At 53.4% G+C, this 15,179-nt stretch overlaps 2 protein-coding genes and 1 long non-coding RNA gene across 30 annotated transcripts in view; 1 reads left to right on the plus strand and 2 right to left on the minus strand.

Annotated features, from left to right (window-relative positions):
* The window catches only part of LRRC8A (leucine rich repeat containing 8 VRAC subunit A), a 39,664-nt gene extending 30,583 nt beyond the window's left edge, over positions 1 to 9,081 (minus strand). The window contains exons 1-2 of one of the 4 annotated variants that reach the window (XR_013404639.1): positions 8,964 to 9,081; positions 5,066 to 5,172 (exon numbers count right to left, since the gene is read on the minus strand). The gene's annotated coding sequence lies outside the window, so the exon portion shown is untranslated. 4 annotated transcript variants of the gene reach the window in all.
* KYAT1 (kynurenine aminotransferase 1) overlaps positions 8,669 to 15,179 on the plus strand; it is a 43,218-nt gene continuing 36,707 nt past the window's right edge. For 17 of the 25 annotated variants that reach the window (XM_077967796.1, XM_077967802.1, XM_077967809.1 and 14 more), the window contains exon 1: positions 9,282 to 9,318. The gene's annotated coding sequence lies outside the window, so the exon portion shown is untranslated. Of the gene's footprint in view, positions 8,807 to 9,281; positions 9,323 to 11,905; positions 12,028 to 15,179 lie in introns of those variants that run through there. The other 8 variants (XM_077967803.1, XM_077967813.1, XM_077967814.1 and 5 more) reach the window with 6 other exon arrangements.
* LOC144335086 (uncharacterized) lies at positions 9,282 to 14,325 on the minus strand. The gene is made up of 2 exons (XR_013405527.1): positions 13,021 to 14,325; positions 9,282 to 9,734 (listed from the first exon to the last, which is right to left on the minus strand). It is a non-coding gene; the product is annotated as an uncharacterized LOC144335086 (long non-coding RNA).

The raw sequence follows: 15,179 nt of genomic DNA on the forward strand, positions 1-15,179 counted from the left end.
CACCTCCCAGGTTCAAGCGTTTCTCCTGCCTCAGCTTCCCAAGTAGCTGGGATTACAGGTGCATGCCACCATACCCAGCTGATTTTTGTATTTTTTAGTAGAGATGGGGTTTCTCCATGTTGGCCAGGCTGGTTTTGAACTCCTGACCTCAGGTGATCCACCCACCTCGGCCTCCCAAAGTGCTGGGATTACAGGCGTGAGCCACTGCACCCGGACTAATATTTTTTATTTTTGTAGAGACAGGTCATTATGTTGCCCAGGCTGGTCTAGAACTCCTGGGCTCAAGCAATCCTCCCACTTCAGCCTCCCAAAGTGCTGGGATTACAGGTAGGAACCACCACGTCCAGCCAACACTCATATTTGCACATGGAGTCATGGCCACACACGGTTTACAGGACTTAACCTGTTACGAACACCAGCACTGCCTTCTTAGACAGGTTATGAAATGTGGCTACCAGTACCCTAGAGAGGCAGCAGACCCATCTTCTGTTGGGATCCTGGGGGACTGGGCACTGGCCAAGCCCTAGGCAGGTCAGGCGGAGGACTGGAGGGTCTGACAGAGGGTGAGCTGCCTGGTACCTGACTCTCTGGGCTAGAAGGGGGTTACCCCCAGTGATCCTGATCCATGGAGTCAGCTGGGAGATGCAAGGTGTCCTGCAGGGCCAGGATTCCCACCCACCACCCCCGCTGCTGGCCAGTGCGTTTGTCATGCTGCCCGTCAGAGGGCGCAGGTTTGGCAGATGCACTCTAAGGGCATCCAGGTGGCATGTGAAAGCTGTGGAATTTTACAGCCACTTTTACTCCAGTGGAACATCGCTCTAGGCGTGAGGCTTAGATTGCAGCAAGCAATTTAATTTTGAGGTTTTAAGCCCTCAAGAGACGTTTAGATGTAGACGAACTTGCTGCGAGACGCAAGACGCAACAGAAATGCATCTGGAAGACGGCAGGGAACATTTGTGGCCGGGAGTAAAAGCCCTTCTAGAAACCTCAGCCCCACACACCCTTGAGGAGGGAAGCTTAAGCCCCTTGCCTTCCCAACACACATACACACACACACACACACAAAATGAAGCCACTAAAAAACAACTGTCTGGCCGGGCGCGGTGGCTCACGCCTGTAATCCCAGCACTTTGGGAGGCCGAGACGGGCGGATCACGAGGTCAGGAGATCGAGACCATCCTGGCTAACACGGTGAAACCCCGTCTCTACTAAAAAATACAAAAAACTAGCCGGGCGAGGTGGCGGGCGCCTATAGTCCCAGCTACTCGGGAGGCTGAGGCAGGAGAATGGCGTGAACCCGGGAGGCGGAGCTTGCAGTGAGCTGAGATCCGGCCACCGCACTCCAGCCTGGGTGACAGAGCGAGACTCCGTCTCAAAAAAAAAAAAAAAAAAAAAAACAACTGTCTGGCCAAGTGCAGTGGCTCATGCCTCTAATCCCAGCACTTTGGGAGGCCGAGGCGGGTGGATCACCTGAGGTCAGGAGTTCAAGACCAGCCTGACCAACATGGTGAAACCCCATCTCTACTAAAAATACAAAAATTAGCCGGGCATGGTGGTGCACACCTGTAATCCCAGCTACTTGGGAGGCTGAGACAGGAGAATCACTTGAACCCAGGAGGCAGAGGCTGCAGTGAGCCAAGATGGCACCATTGCACTGCAGGCTGGGCAACAGAACGGGACTCTATCTCAAAAAAATAAAAATAAATTTAAAAAAATAGGCCAGGCGCAGTGGCTCACGACTGTAGTCTCGGAACTTTGGGAGGCCAAGGCGGGTGGATCACAAGGTCAGGAGATTGAGACCAGCCATGGCCAATATAGTGAAACCCCATCCCTACTAAAAATACAAAAATTAGCCAGGCGTGGTGGCGGGCGCCTGTAGTCCCAGCTACTCGGGAGGCTGAGGCAAGAGAATGGCGTGAACCAGGGAGGTGGAGGTTGCAGTGAGCAAGACTGCGCCACTGCACCCCAGCCTGGGTGACAGAGCAAGACTCCGTCTCAAAAAAAAAAAAAATTAATTAATTAAAAAAGTAAAAAAAATACCAACTGTCCAGTCCCAGTCCTGTGGGGAGTTCAGCCCTGTATCCACACCAAGGGCATGAATTCTGCGGTAAACGACGGGGACTAAGGCTGAAAGAGTGGCCTCTGGTCAGTGTTTCTCGGCATTGTTTGTAGCCCACCAGCCTCACAACTGCTGGGGAGGCATCTTCAAAGCGCAAATTCCTGGGGCCTACCTTCCAGGGCAGACTCTGCAGGTCTGTGGTGGTGGGCTCAGGGGAACAGCATTTTAAACAAGCTCCCAGGTGACTCTGAAGGCCCCCAAAAGCCTGGGAACCTGAGAAAAAGGAGCAACGGAGAGTGAAGCAGAAAGAGCCCCGGCTGCCAAGTCATACCAACCTGGGTTCAAGCACTGGCTTTGCCACATGTACATTGTATAACTTTGGGCCAGAGACCTCATCCCTCTGGGCCTTGGTCTGTAAAATGGTAAAGCAACCTCACACACAAGGCTGTGGCGAAGGTAAGATGGGCAAATTCGTGCAGCATCCCAGCATGCGGCTTAGCAGTGAGACACGGTGCTGAGGATGACCACGCACTGTGAAGGTGCTACTGCAGGAAGGAGGAGAAGCCGGAGATGCTGAGCACCATCTGTGGAGCGGTCAGCTCCGCGGCTCTCTCCCAAGCAGTGTATGGGAAAGAAAAGAGACTCCTGGGGAAGAATGGAGGAAGTGACATGGGGGAGGGACGGCGACAGGACAATGAGCCTGAAAACCACAGGTGAGATGTCAGGAGCTCCAGCACAGACCTCACTCCCAACGCGATCCTGCCAGACGTTCTCGCAGCCCCACAAAATGAGGCTGCCACGCCTGTACACTCTCCTTGCCCAAACCCTTCCTGAGGCCAGCTAGAAAAGAGAGCATCTTTGGACCCGGGTAGCAGGGTGGACCCTCCTCCTGCTCCTCACCTGCCCACTCTCAGAACTAAAACTTGAAAGGAGCGTGCCAAAAGGACCACAACCAACGCTTTCTCCAGAGACAGCAAGGGTAAACTGAGTCAGGGTCTGCCTGTTCCTTCTTGTCCCCGGGAAGGGCCGGGCTCAGGAGAACAATGGCTCAGACTCAATTTGTCTCAGCTTGATTCGTGTGTGTCCCCTGAACTCAGGCGGTGGGTGGAGGCCAAAACCCCTCAGGCCGGCCCATGTGGTTCACTCCACACCATCCTTGGCAAGGAGGAGGAATTATGATCTGACAAGCAGGACATGCTGCTTCCTGCTCAGCGCTGCCCAGCATGAAAGACTACAGTTCAGGCCTCCCCTCTCTCCAGGGGACAGAGTTCGTCAAAACCAACAGGAAACTCCTACAGGGCAGAGCCAGTAGTTGGCTGACCTTGTCCCATAAACAGGAGAGTGGACACAATCACACACCAGGCACTTCCCACCTCCCTCTGCTGCTGTAAATGCCCAAACAGCTCAAAACTCTCAGCATGTGAGGGGGAGGGGCCGGGGGGGGGCTCAGGGGTGTGCATTCTGCCAGGACCACACACAACTCTACCTCTTGCATGGGAAAGAGGTCCCGGGGATATCATTAAATGAAACAAAAGCAAGCTGTGAATCAGCAACTCAAACATGACCAGATTTATATAAAAATAAGCAAATGGTAATAACAGATGTTGAAGAGTATACCCCTTCCCATTCACACCTCTGAAGATGGGAATCAGCGGAGCCTCATTTCCTAGATGACATTAAAGATCCAAACAGGCCTGGCATGGTGGCTCACACCCGTAATCCCAGCACTTTGGGAGGCCGAGGTAGGAGGATCTCTTGAACCCAGGAGTTCGAGACCAGCCTGGGCAATGTAGAGAGGCTCTATCTCCACAATAAATAAATAAAATTAGCTGGGCACGGTGGTGCACACCTGTAGTCCCAGCTACTTAGGAGGCTGAGGCAGGAGGATCACTGGAGCCTTGGCGATCAAGGCTGAATCATGATGGTGCCACTGCACTCCAGCTTGGGCAACAGAGTGAGACCCTGTCCCCCAAAAATAGCCAAACAGTATAAAAACATACAATGAATATGCAACTATGTCGGTAATCACACACACAAAAAATTACTATTTCTTTTAAAATCCAGGCTGGGAGACTTAGGCCTTCCTTCACACAAAAAACTGAGGTGAGACGTAAAGGCAGGGAGGCCTTAGGGCAGAGAATGAAGGGCCCTGGCCCAGGATTCCAGGGTCTGGATTCAAGCCGCATGTCCTTGCCTTCTTTACAGATGAGTCTGGGCAAGTTGCTTCCTCACTCTGATCCTCAGTTTCCACATCTGTAAACTGGAGATAATGGCCACTGCCTGAGCATCCTCAAATGGTCAAATGAGATCACCGACCTGAGTATGTTTGGAAAATTATACAGCCGTCTATACATACACCAGCTATGACTCACGACCACCTTCTAGGACATGCACTCTGCCAACTGCCTGCTCTATGTCAACATATTTAATCCTCCACATGCTCTCAAGGGACTCTCCTGCCTCTGGGAACTGTTTTCCAAAGCACAGGCCAAGGAATCCCAGTCCCCAAAGATGTCTACACAATCAAATAAGTGTGGGGAAACATGAGTCGCTAGCTCCCTTATCGTGGTCAGCTCAATCCATTCAAGGCTCGGATAAGTCCTACAGCAAGGATAACAAGAAGTCTTCGTTTCCCGGAATTAACACTGTGACCGAAGAAACTGGTGTCTCATGGAACACACTTGGGAAACGTGGTTCACGCTTTTTTGGGAAATGTGGTCATGATGCTGCATTAGCAAAACCCAGACTGATAAGATCTGGGGTGAGGGAGCAAAAACAGAGGTTTGCAATGAAACAACTTAGCAGTCAATGAATGCAGCAAGCAGACATTACTCAGCGGGAGAAAGAAGAAGACAGTAATTCTGCTGTCTGCCACTCTGCCCTGAACCTACAGTAAGAAGAGCAAAGGACTGTGGGGACAGAGATGCTACCCTTTGTTCCCCAAGCTGGGAAGGGCACTTGACTGGAGCTGGAGCTGGCTGGGAAGGAGAGGGGCCCAGTCCTTACCCCAAGGACGGCTCTGCTATCTGCGCGTCGGCTGTCGGTGCTGAGGCTGGCCCACGTCTGCCTGGGCAGGGTCCTGGCATTCCTTTTGCTCCATGGACGCTGCCTCCCTACAAGGAAGCGAGAGCTGCCGTCAGCAGGCACATGTGTGACTGTCGCAGTTACCTGCCGCACTGCCAGCACTTCCTGAGAGCCTGCTTGGTAGCAGGCCCTTGGCTGGGCTCTGGGGTGACAAAAGAGGTTTTTTTTGAGACAAGAGTCACACTCTGTCACCCAGGCTGGAGTACAGTGGTGCAATCTTGGTTCACTGCAACCTCCGCCTCCCGCATTCAAGTGAGTCTCCTGCCTCAGCCTCCCGAGTAGATGGGATTTCAGGCGCGCACCACCAAGTCTGGCTAATTTTTGTATTTTTAGTAGAGACAGGGTTTCCCCATGTTGGCCAGGCTGCTCTCGAACTCCTGATCTCCAGCGATCTGCCCGCCTCGGCTTCTCAAAGTATTGGGATTACAGGCATGAGCCACCGCACCTGGTGGACAAGAGAGGTTCTGACAGAGCACCACCCTCCAGAACCTGGTCGACTGAGGAGGTGCCAAGTCAGTAGCGATGGCCTGAGAGCTCAGAGCTCTGCTGCGGGGGAGCCAGGAGAAGCACTAGACCCAGACTAGTCGGGTCAGGGAAGGCTTTCTGGAGGAGGACTTGTCTGAGTTGACTCCTAAGAGTAGGAGCTGGAAAAAGAACATTCCAGGCAGGAGGAACAGCACACCTTTACCTAGAGGAGAGAAGACATGGCATCCGGAGAAGGCTTCAGGGCTCGACATGGCGAGATCCAGAGCCAGAGAGGGGAAGTGGCAAGAAATGAGCCACAGCGGGGTGGCTGGGTCAACCAGCCTCTGCCCAGACTCCAACCTAAACACCAAATCAACCCATCACCTCCGACAGTCAACCAGCCTCCAGTGAGCATTTACTCCGTATGCGCCAGACACTGTGCAGAACTGTGCATGGGGGTGGCAGGGTGGGGAAAGAGGTGTGATTACCACAATACACGGGTTTCAGGGAGCCGGGAGCTTAGGAGAGTGGCCCAGCCACCAGAGAGAGCCAAAGGATCAGCAGGAGTTACCCAGGAAGGAGGAGGGCGGGGGCAGACAAAGACACCTGGACTGATCTAGGAGGGATGGCTGTTTTTCCAACATTTCTACCACTGCGTATTTATTTACTACACTGACTAAGTTCCAGGCACTGTGCTGGGAGGACAGACATGGAAGATGGTCTCCGCCATCATGGGAAGTAGGTCAACAACCCCGCAATTCCACATGGGGTGGTGGTGACTAGGCAGTAAAGCACCTACAGCTATATAGGCACAGAGGCCATCCAAGCCAACCTCTACCTCACTCTACCCTCCGTGTCAAGGATGAGGCACCCACTGAGGCTGTGTGGTCCAATCACCTGCCCATGGCAGAGCCAGGTCCAGAACGTGGGCCCCTGGACTCCGTCACTGATGATTCTAGTCCCTCCTCTTCCAGAAAGCATACCCTGACCACCCCCTACATACCCACCCCGAGCTAATTCCTTCTTCCTCTGGGCTGCTTCTGTAATATTTCCATTAATATGGTGGCCACAGTGTATCAGAACTTATGTGTCTTCCGGTCTGCCTCTCCTCCCAGAATGCAGTTCTCAGGAGGACAGGGATGTTTTCCCAGCCATCCCAGGCCCCAGACGGGCACTTTCTAAAGAATGGCTGAATGAATGAATGAATGAATGAATGAGTCAAGGCATGGAGAGACCGTGTGCTGGGCTCTAGAGCCCCACATCCATCCCACCTGAATCTCCAAGAGGTCTTGGCCCATCAGTGTGTGCCTCAGTTTCTCCATGTGAAAACCTGGAATCACCTCTACTCGAAGAGGAGGAAGTCAGGAACCAGGATGATTTCCTTCCAACTCCTACAGGCAAGGTCCAGGCCAAACCAGGCAGCAACCCAGGGTCTGGCCACTTCCCTGAGTTCTGACCCATGGGAGTGATCCCCAGGATCCCCTACAGTTCAGAAAGGCCACTCAGAGTTTGCAAAGGAACTGGTTTCCTGGGGGGTGTGCCTATGGGATGGAGAACCACCACATCTAGTCAAGTTCTGGGGGGACGTCATGAACATTTCCTGCGCCCCCTGCTCTGTTTTTTTTTTTGTTTTTTTTTTGCTTTTATGAGACTGAGTTTTGTTCTTCTTGCCCAAGCTGGAGTACAATGGTGTGATCTCGGCTCACTGCAACCTCTGCCTCCTGGGTTCAAGCAATTCTCCTGCCTCAGCCTCCCGAGTAGTGGGGATTACAGGCGCGCAGCACCATGCCTGGCTAATTTTTTGTATTTTTAGTAGAGATGGGGTTTCACCATGTTGGCCAGGCTGGTCTCAAACTCCTGACCTCGTGATCTGCCCACTTCAGCCTCCCAAAGTGCTGGGATTACAGGTGTGAGCCACCACGCCCGGCCCTGCACCCCCTGTTCTATACCCTATGGTCCCTAGAAGGCAGGGGGCATGAGACCCCATGCCAAAGCCCTGAGACCAGGAAAACAAGGAAGCAGAGACCAGTCACCCAGTCACTCATCCCTGTCATGTCCACAACAGCCTCCTCCAGCACAGGTCATCTGTCCTTGCCTCCCTTCATGAGCCAGAGGAAGACTTGACCTTCACGGAAGCTACATCAGTGAGACTGAGCAATCAGCACTGCCCAGCCTCTCTGAACAAACTCCCACTCCCCTATCCCCTCCACAGGAAGTATCAGCAACAGCTGATCTCCTCCCCCTTCTCACAGTCTGTCTGCCAGGTGGTCTGCTCCAAAGGGCAGAATACAGTTTGGCAGGGGTTAAGAGTACTACCAACAGAAGAGGTGGAAGAGACCCTTGGGAACTTCGGGCTCCCCCAGTTCCCTTCCTCTCACCAGGTGCTCTCCCTCCACACCTCATTCTCAAAAGGCTTCCTGAGGTAGGGCAGGGGAAAAGGAGTCAGTGGAAGTGTGGCTCACGCAGGAACCACCCACCCTTCCAGCCAACTCTCCATCAGGAGGCGGCTACCAGACAACCCCTGACCCATCTCTCCTTCCCAAAAAAGGCAACAATCACAACAGCTGAGAACCCCGGTTCACTCCAGTCCAGATCAAGGGGAAGAAGCAGTCAGCGAAAGCAGCAGAATCATCACGAACTCCATGACCCCAGCTATGCCCCTTCAGCCTGGGAGCTCAGTTTGCTGGGTGTCCAGCTCACCTAGGGCTGGACCAGGCCCGGACCTCACTTGATCTGGCCCTCGGGGCCACCTGAATGCACAGGACTGGGACAGGGTCTGGGTTCTTAGATCCCGGACCGGTCTTCCCAGATATCCCATCCCAGACAGGCCCCAAGAGCCTAGCCGGGGATCCTGCCCCCAAGTCAGGGCACTGCCCCTATCGGGAACGAGAGGAAGGAGGGGTGCAAGGGAAGAGAAGGGGACCAGGAACTCAGGAGAAGACAACTACGGGAATCTCTGGAAAAGAAATGGCAAGGGGAGAGCCCAGAAGTGGAACCTCTAGGAAGGGGAGAGTGTGTGTGGAGGGGTGAGGATCTGGGGGGACCCAGGGGATGACAAGGGGACATGGGGGAGCCGAGGCGGAAACTCCTGGTTTCTGGAGCACAAGGAGGCACAGGGGGGCCTGGGAGGGGGCTCGCGCGCCGCGGAGCCGGCAAGAGGTGGTGCCCCGGAGACCCCGGGCACTGGGGAGCCCAGAGGTAGGCCGAATACCGCGGGAGGTCCCCAGGGGGCCGGCCCCGGGACAGAGCCCCAGATGCCCCCGGCCGCCCGGGACCGGGCAGCTGGCCGAGGGCGTGTGTAAGTGGGTTTCGAGAGGTGACAACTCGCGCCCCTTTCCCCACCCCCTCCACTCACCTGGGCTCGCCGCGCACGGCCGCCCAGCAGGCAGCCCCAGGCCCCGGCCGCTCCGTCCCGCCGCCGGCCGCAGCGCTGCTCCGGCGCCTCCTTTTGTTTGTCCCTCACTGCACCACTCAGCCTCCTCCGCCCCGGAAGTGACGTCACCGCCAGGCGCGAACGCGGCGGCCAGGGCGTCGCCATCTTTATGAGGGGAACTCTAGCTGCGCCTTCACCCGGTCTCGCCCCCGCGCTACCGCCCTGTTGCTTCGGGGCGGAAGTAGCGGAGCCCGGGCTCGGCCCCCTTAAAGGGACAGGGACTGCTGCAACCTACCGGGTGTACTTGGGAACGAGAGGTGAAGCGGCCCAGGCGGGGGTGAGTAGCTGTGTCGGAGCGTCACTGCCCGGAGGTCAGGTGCCGAGGCTGGGAGGGCCTGCTAACGGTTCCGAGCTTGGTTGTGCTAGAGTGCTTAATGAGTTTGACGCTACTAAGGATAACGGAGTGGCTGCTCAGAATGATTGAGCCGCCCGCGGGAATCAACTGCGCGTGCTGCTCGCCGATCCTCGCTCGGACACTGGAGCTGGTCCTCTCTGCACCCAAATCCCCCTCCCACGACCGCGCCGGTGGAGATGGCACCCGAGACAACAGGGAATTCTGGGCAGATCTGGGGTTGGAACTGGGTCCCCAGGCTCCAGCTTTGCAGCTCCATGAATCCACCTGGGTCCTCGAAAATTCCCTGGCTGATAACAGTAACGGCAACCAAATTAAAAAATAATCCATACAATGGAATACTGTGCAGCCATTAAGACGAAAAATGTTTAATATGCACTAATATAGGGCGACTTCTAAGATACCTTAGGTTAGAAAAGGAAGCAACAGAAAAAACAGCGTTGATGGGTGCTGTCCATCTTTGCGTAGAAGGACGCGTGAGGGTGGGGGTATCTGCGGGTGTGCGCACCAGCTGTCTGATAAGATGCATAAGAAGTTGTTAATTGCAGTTGTCTCCGACAGGAGAACTGGGATCCTGGGTACCTGGGCCAGGGCGAGAAATTTACTACCCTGTGCAGAGGTAGATAATTAAAAATAAGATGATGAAGATAGTCACGGCTCCCATCCATCACGTGTTAAGCCAATGCCTGGTTTCACTTCTCCTGTTGGGAGGTCTTATTTTTCCCTTTTAATAGAAAAGAAAAGAACCTTAGAGGTTAACTTAGCAATATCATAGCCAGGGCCGGGCACGGTGGCTCACGCCTGTAATCCCAGCACTTTGGGAGGCTGAGGCCAGCCGATCACGAGGTCAGGAGATCAAGACCATCCTGGCTAACAAGGTGAAACCCCGTCTCTACTAAAAATATTAAAAAATTAGCCAGGCATAGTGGCGAGCGCCTGTAGTCCCAGCTACTCGGGAGGCTGAGGCAGGAGAATGGCGTGAACCCAGGAGGCAGAGGTTGCAGTGAGCGCAGATCGCACCACTGCACTCCAGCCTGGGCGACAGAGCGAGACTCCGTCTCAAAAAAAAAAAAAAAATCATAGCCAGGAAGTGGAGAAGCTGGAATTTGAACCCTGGACGATTTACACTGATGACCATGATCTAGCTTCCCCTCTCCACACTGAGAAGCTTTTTCTGTTGTCAGTCACGCAACACTCGTCTTGGGGCCTGGCACACAACAGGTGTCCAGTAACTATTTATTGACATGATGTGTAGTGTGAAAAGCAAATGTTGAAGGTCAGAGCCCAGGCTTAAAGTCCAGGGCTCGGGCACCTGTTTCCAACCTGTGGACTGTGGGCCTGCCAGGTACTCCATGGGCCTCCATGTCCCTGCCTGTAAAACGAACAACCAGAACCACAGTTGTAGACAGTGAATGTTCCCACGTATTACACTTTGTACTTTACACGCAGATAAGCCTCATTTTACAGATAAGTAAGTGAGGAACAGAGAGATTAAGAAAGTTGCCCGAAGGGGGCTCCTACAGGTCTCCCTCCCTCCCTAGGAAGGCTGTTGGGCTTCTAGGCCTCTCCCTTAGCTTCCCAGGATCATCTGGGCTAATGCTTTGGGGACCTACGATGTGCTGAGTGAGCTGCCAGAGGCTGAGGATCTGGCGGAGAACAAGTCAAGCACATAGTTCCTGTCCTTGGAGTTGAGTGCCCCGGTGCTGAGTACCTTGAGGGCAGACATGTGGCTTAGCCTGGGTGGAGTCAGAAAGGGCTTCTCCAAGGAAGGAACTTTCTTTTTTTTTTTTTTTTTTTTTGAGACAGAGTCTTGCTCTGTCGCCCAGGCTGGGGTGCAGTGGCCGGATCTCACCTCACTGCAAGCTCCGCCTCCCGGGTTCACACCATTCTCCTTCCTCAGCCTCCCGAGTAGCTGGGACTACAGGCGCCCGCCACCTCGCCCGGCTAGTTTTTTGTATTTTTTAGTAGAGACGGGGTTTCACCGTGTTAGCCAGGATGGTCTCGATCTCCTGACCTCGTGATCCACCCGTCTCGGCCTCCCAAAGTGCTGGGATTACAGGCTTGAGCCACCGCGCCCGGCCGGAAGGAACTTTCAATGTGACTGGAAACTGTAGAATGTCCAGAAGGAGAAATGATGGGGCTGGAGACTCCAGGAGAGATGTGCTCCTACTCTGGACTTGGCCTTGGGGTCCACTAAGAAACTGAGGGTGACCGACAGGATTGGAGAATATGCAAGTTAGACCCATTTAGTCTGGCTTCAGCAGGAATCTTTCCTCCCGGAGAATGCCTCCATTAGGTGCCAACCACCAGAACTCCACACTAACCTTTCCAAGCTCCAAAGAGTAGGGCGCCTGATTTTATAATCCAGGTGGGGGCGATAAAGGAATGCAGAAGCGTTCCCAGCCATGAGGCAGTCACTGTAACTCCTGCCAGAAGAGACCTGGGGCCACATCCCAGTCCTGGATGGCACTGCCAGTTCCCTGTATAATTCCTTTTTTTCTTTTTTTTTGAGACGGAGTCTCGCTCTGTCGCCCAGGCTGGAGTGCAGTGGTGCAATCTCGCCTTGCTGCAAGCTCCGCCTCCCGGGTTCACACCATTCTCCTGCCTCAGCCTCCCGAGTAGCTGGGACTACAGGTACCCGCCACCATGCCTGGCTAGTTTTTTGTATTTTTCAGTAGAGACAGGGTTTCACCGTGTTAGCCAGGATGGTCTCAATCTCCTGACCTCGTGATCCGCCCACCTCGACCTCCCAAAGTGCTGGGATTACAGGCATGAGCCACTGCGCCCGGCCTCCCTGCATAATTTCTAAAATGCTCATCCTATGACCTCATTCCCCAGCTCGCAGCTGGGGGCCTCCTGGTGCTTTTCTGGGACTTCAAATAAGTCATTTCCCCTGTCCTGTAAAGCTGATGCCACCTCCTCCGAGGCTCCTGCGAGGCTGTCTGTCTGCCTATCTCTTGTGGGTTCCTTCAATGTACGAAGCTGCCCTCAGGAGTGAGATTGTGGTTTTGGAATCTGGGTCCTGTGCCAGGGGGAATAAGTGGTGGGATACCTACTGTTTGTCTCACTCAGGTCTTCCACCAACCCCTCCAGCCTGGAAACCTGCAGTCTGGACTCCAGAAGTCATTTCTTTCTCCTCTGCCAATTCCTAAGCCCAGGGGGACTGTGTCTGAGTGACGTGATTGTTAGATCTCCTTAGACAGGCTGTTCTCTCTAGGAAAACACTGGCTCAACAAATTGTCACCAAACATTTGTCTTCAGGGGATTCTGTTTTCTTCTATCAAAAAAAAAAAATGGATTAATTATATAATAAGAGATTTTTCATTTTGCTTGGTTACTAATTTTATGGAAAACTTGGTAGGTTTAAATGTGAATAGCTTGTTGGCCGGGTGCGGTGGTTCACGCCTGTAATCCCAGCAATTTGGAAGGCTGAGGTAGGACGATCGCTTGAGCTCAGGAGTTCAAGACCAACCTGGGCAACTTGATAAAACTCCATCTCTACCAAAAATACAAAAAGTAGCTGGGCGTGGTGGCATGTGCCTGTGGTCCCAGCTACTCTGGAGGCTGAGGTGCAAGAATCGCTTGAAACTGGGAGGCGGAGGTTGCAGTGAGTCAAGATTGTGCCACTGTGCTCCACCCTGGGCAATAGAGCAAGACTGTCTCAAAAAAAAAAAAAAAAAAGGTTAATAGCTTGTTGTCATTGACAGGTGGCTGAGCCAGGACCCACAGTATATTCTCTGTGGATTCTTGTCACCCCCATTGTACAGATAAGGAAGCTGAGCCTCCAAGAGGCTGCGGCCTGGCATGATCAAGGTCCCATAGCTAGTTTATGGTGGAGCTGGGACCATTTGATCCAAGTCCAAGGTTTGGTCCTCTGTGGTTATTCATGCCGTAGACTGGTCTTCCTGGGCATGGTATCCCCAGTCCTGTACGCCTTCTCTAGAGGTGCCACGATGTGTGTTGTCTCAGTAACTGGGAGTCTCCTGGCATTTTAAGCCCAGGGATGCTAAACATCCTTCAAGGCTCTGGATAGATCTCCCCAGTGAAGAACTGACCCACCTCAAATTCTAAGTGTGCCCCTGTTGAGAAGCTCCGAAACCGAATGTCATAATTGACTTGAGTGATGTGACATGGGGCCAGCCTGGGAAGCCATGGTCACCTTGTCTGCCCTTGTAAGCAGCCATGCAAGGTGAAGTTGGACAAGACATGGCTGCTGTCCCCAAGGCTGGTGGTCTCCTGTCAGCCGCATCACCTGCCTGAGAGGAGATTTCGGGGGACAGAATTTGGACTTTGGCAATAGCAAACCAAGGTTTGAATCACAGCTGGAGCTCTCTATGCTAAGTGAGCTTTCCCTGTTCTCCTTTTTAGCAAAATAGAGTAAATAATACCATCCTAATCAACTGTGATGAGGATTAGAGAATTTAGCACGGTGTTGGGGGTGGGGGTCAGGCACAGGTAGGCTCTCTGAGTTCAGCAAAGGGCCTGGGTGGACACAGAAGCTTCAGAGAGGAGGCACAGGTGGAGCTAGGCCCTTCCAGGGATTTCGGATTGGAGGGTATGCCAGGCAGGGGAAACAACTTGAGTGAAGGCGGGCAACATTTATTGAAAAGCAAAGGGTGGCTGGGCATGGTGGTTCACGCCTGTAATTCCAGCAATTTGGGAGGCCAAGGCAGGCAGATCACCAGAGGCCAGAAGTTGAAGACCAGCCTGGCCAACATAGTGAAACCCCATCTCTACAAAAATACAAAAATTAACCAGGCATAATGGTGGGCGCCTGTAATCTGAGCTACTTGGGAGGCTGAGGTGGGAGAATCACTTGAACCCAGGAGGCGGAGGTTGCAGTGAGCCGAGATTGTGCCACTGCACTCCAGCCTGGGTTACAGGGTGACAGAGAGAGACTCTGTCTCAAAAAAAAAAAAAAAAAAAAAAAAGGCCCAGCACGGTGGCTCACGCCTGTAATCCCAGCACTTTGGGAGGCCGAGGCGGGCAGATCACAAGGTCAGGAGATCGAGACCATCCTGGCTAACACAGTGAAACTCTGTCTCTACTAAAAATACAAAAAAAATTAGCCGGGCGTGGTGGCAGGTGCCTGTAGTCCCAGCTACTCGGGAGGCTGAGGCAGGAGAGTGGCGTGAACCCGGGAGGTGGAGCTTCCAGTTAGCTGAGATCACGCCACTGCACTCCAGCCTGGGTGACAGAGCCAGACTCCATCTCAATAAAAAAGAAAAAAACAAGAATAAAGGATGACTGGGTGTGGTGTCTCATGCCTATAATCCAAGCTGTAATCCCAGGACTTTAGGAGGCCAAGACAGAAGAATCGCTTGAGCCCAGGAGTTCAAGACCAGCCTGGACAACATAGGGAGACCCTGTCTCTATTAAAAAAAAAAAAAAAAAAAAAAAGAGCAAAGTATTTGAACCCGGGGTTGGGGCATGCACCTAATAGTCCCAGATACTCAGGAGGCTGAGGCAGGAGGATTGCTTAAGCTCAGGAGTTCAAGGCTTCTAGGTGACAAAGCGAGACCCTATCTCTAAAATGAAAAAAGAGTAAAGGGAGGGAAGGTGGAGGCTGCCAAGCCTGAATTCTGGCCAGCTCCAAAGGCCAGGCCGAGGAGGCTTTGGACTTTGTCCAGTGTCACCACAGGCTTCTGGGCAGAGCTCGTCCAATGGGGGTTGGGGTATATCCAGTGGCATAGCTGACATCAGCCCCGGGGTTATTGACATCAGCCCCTGGAATGCATCAGTGACGCATTCCACGGGCCCAAGGGTCATCCACTGCCTTTGGGTCA

Source organism: Macaca mulatta, chromosome 15, assembly GCF_049350105.2.
Source record: "Macaca mulatta isolate MMU2019108-1 chromosome 15, T2T-MMU8v2.0, whole genome shotgun sequence".
NCBI lineage: Eukaryota > Metazoa > Chordata > Mammalia > Primates > Cercopithecidae > Macaca > Macaca mulatta.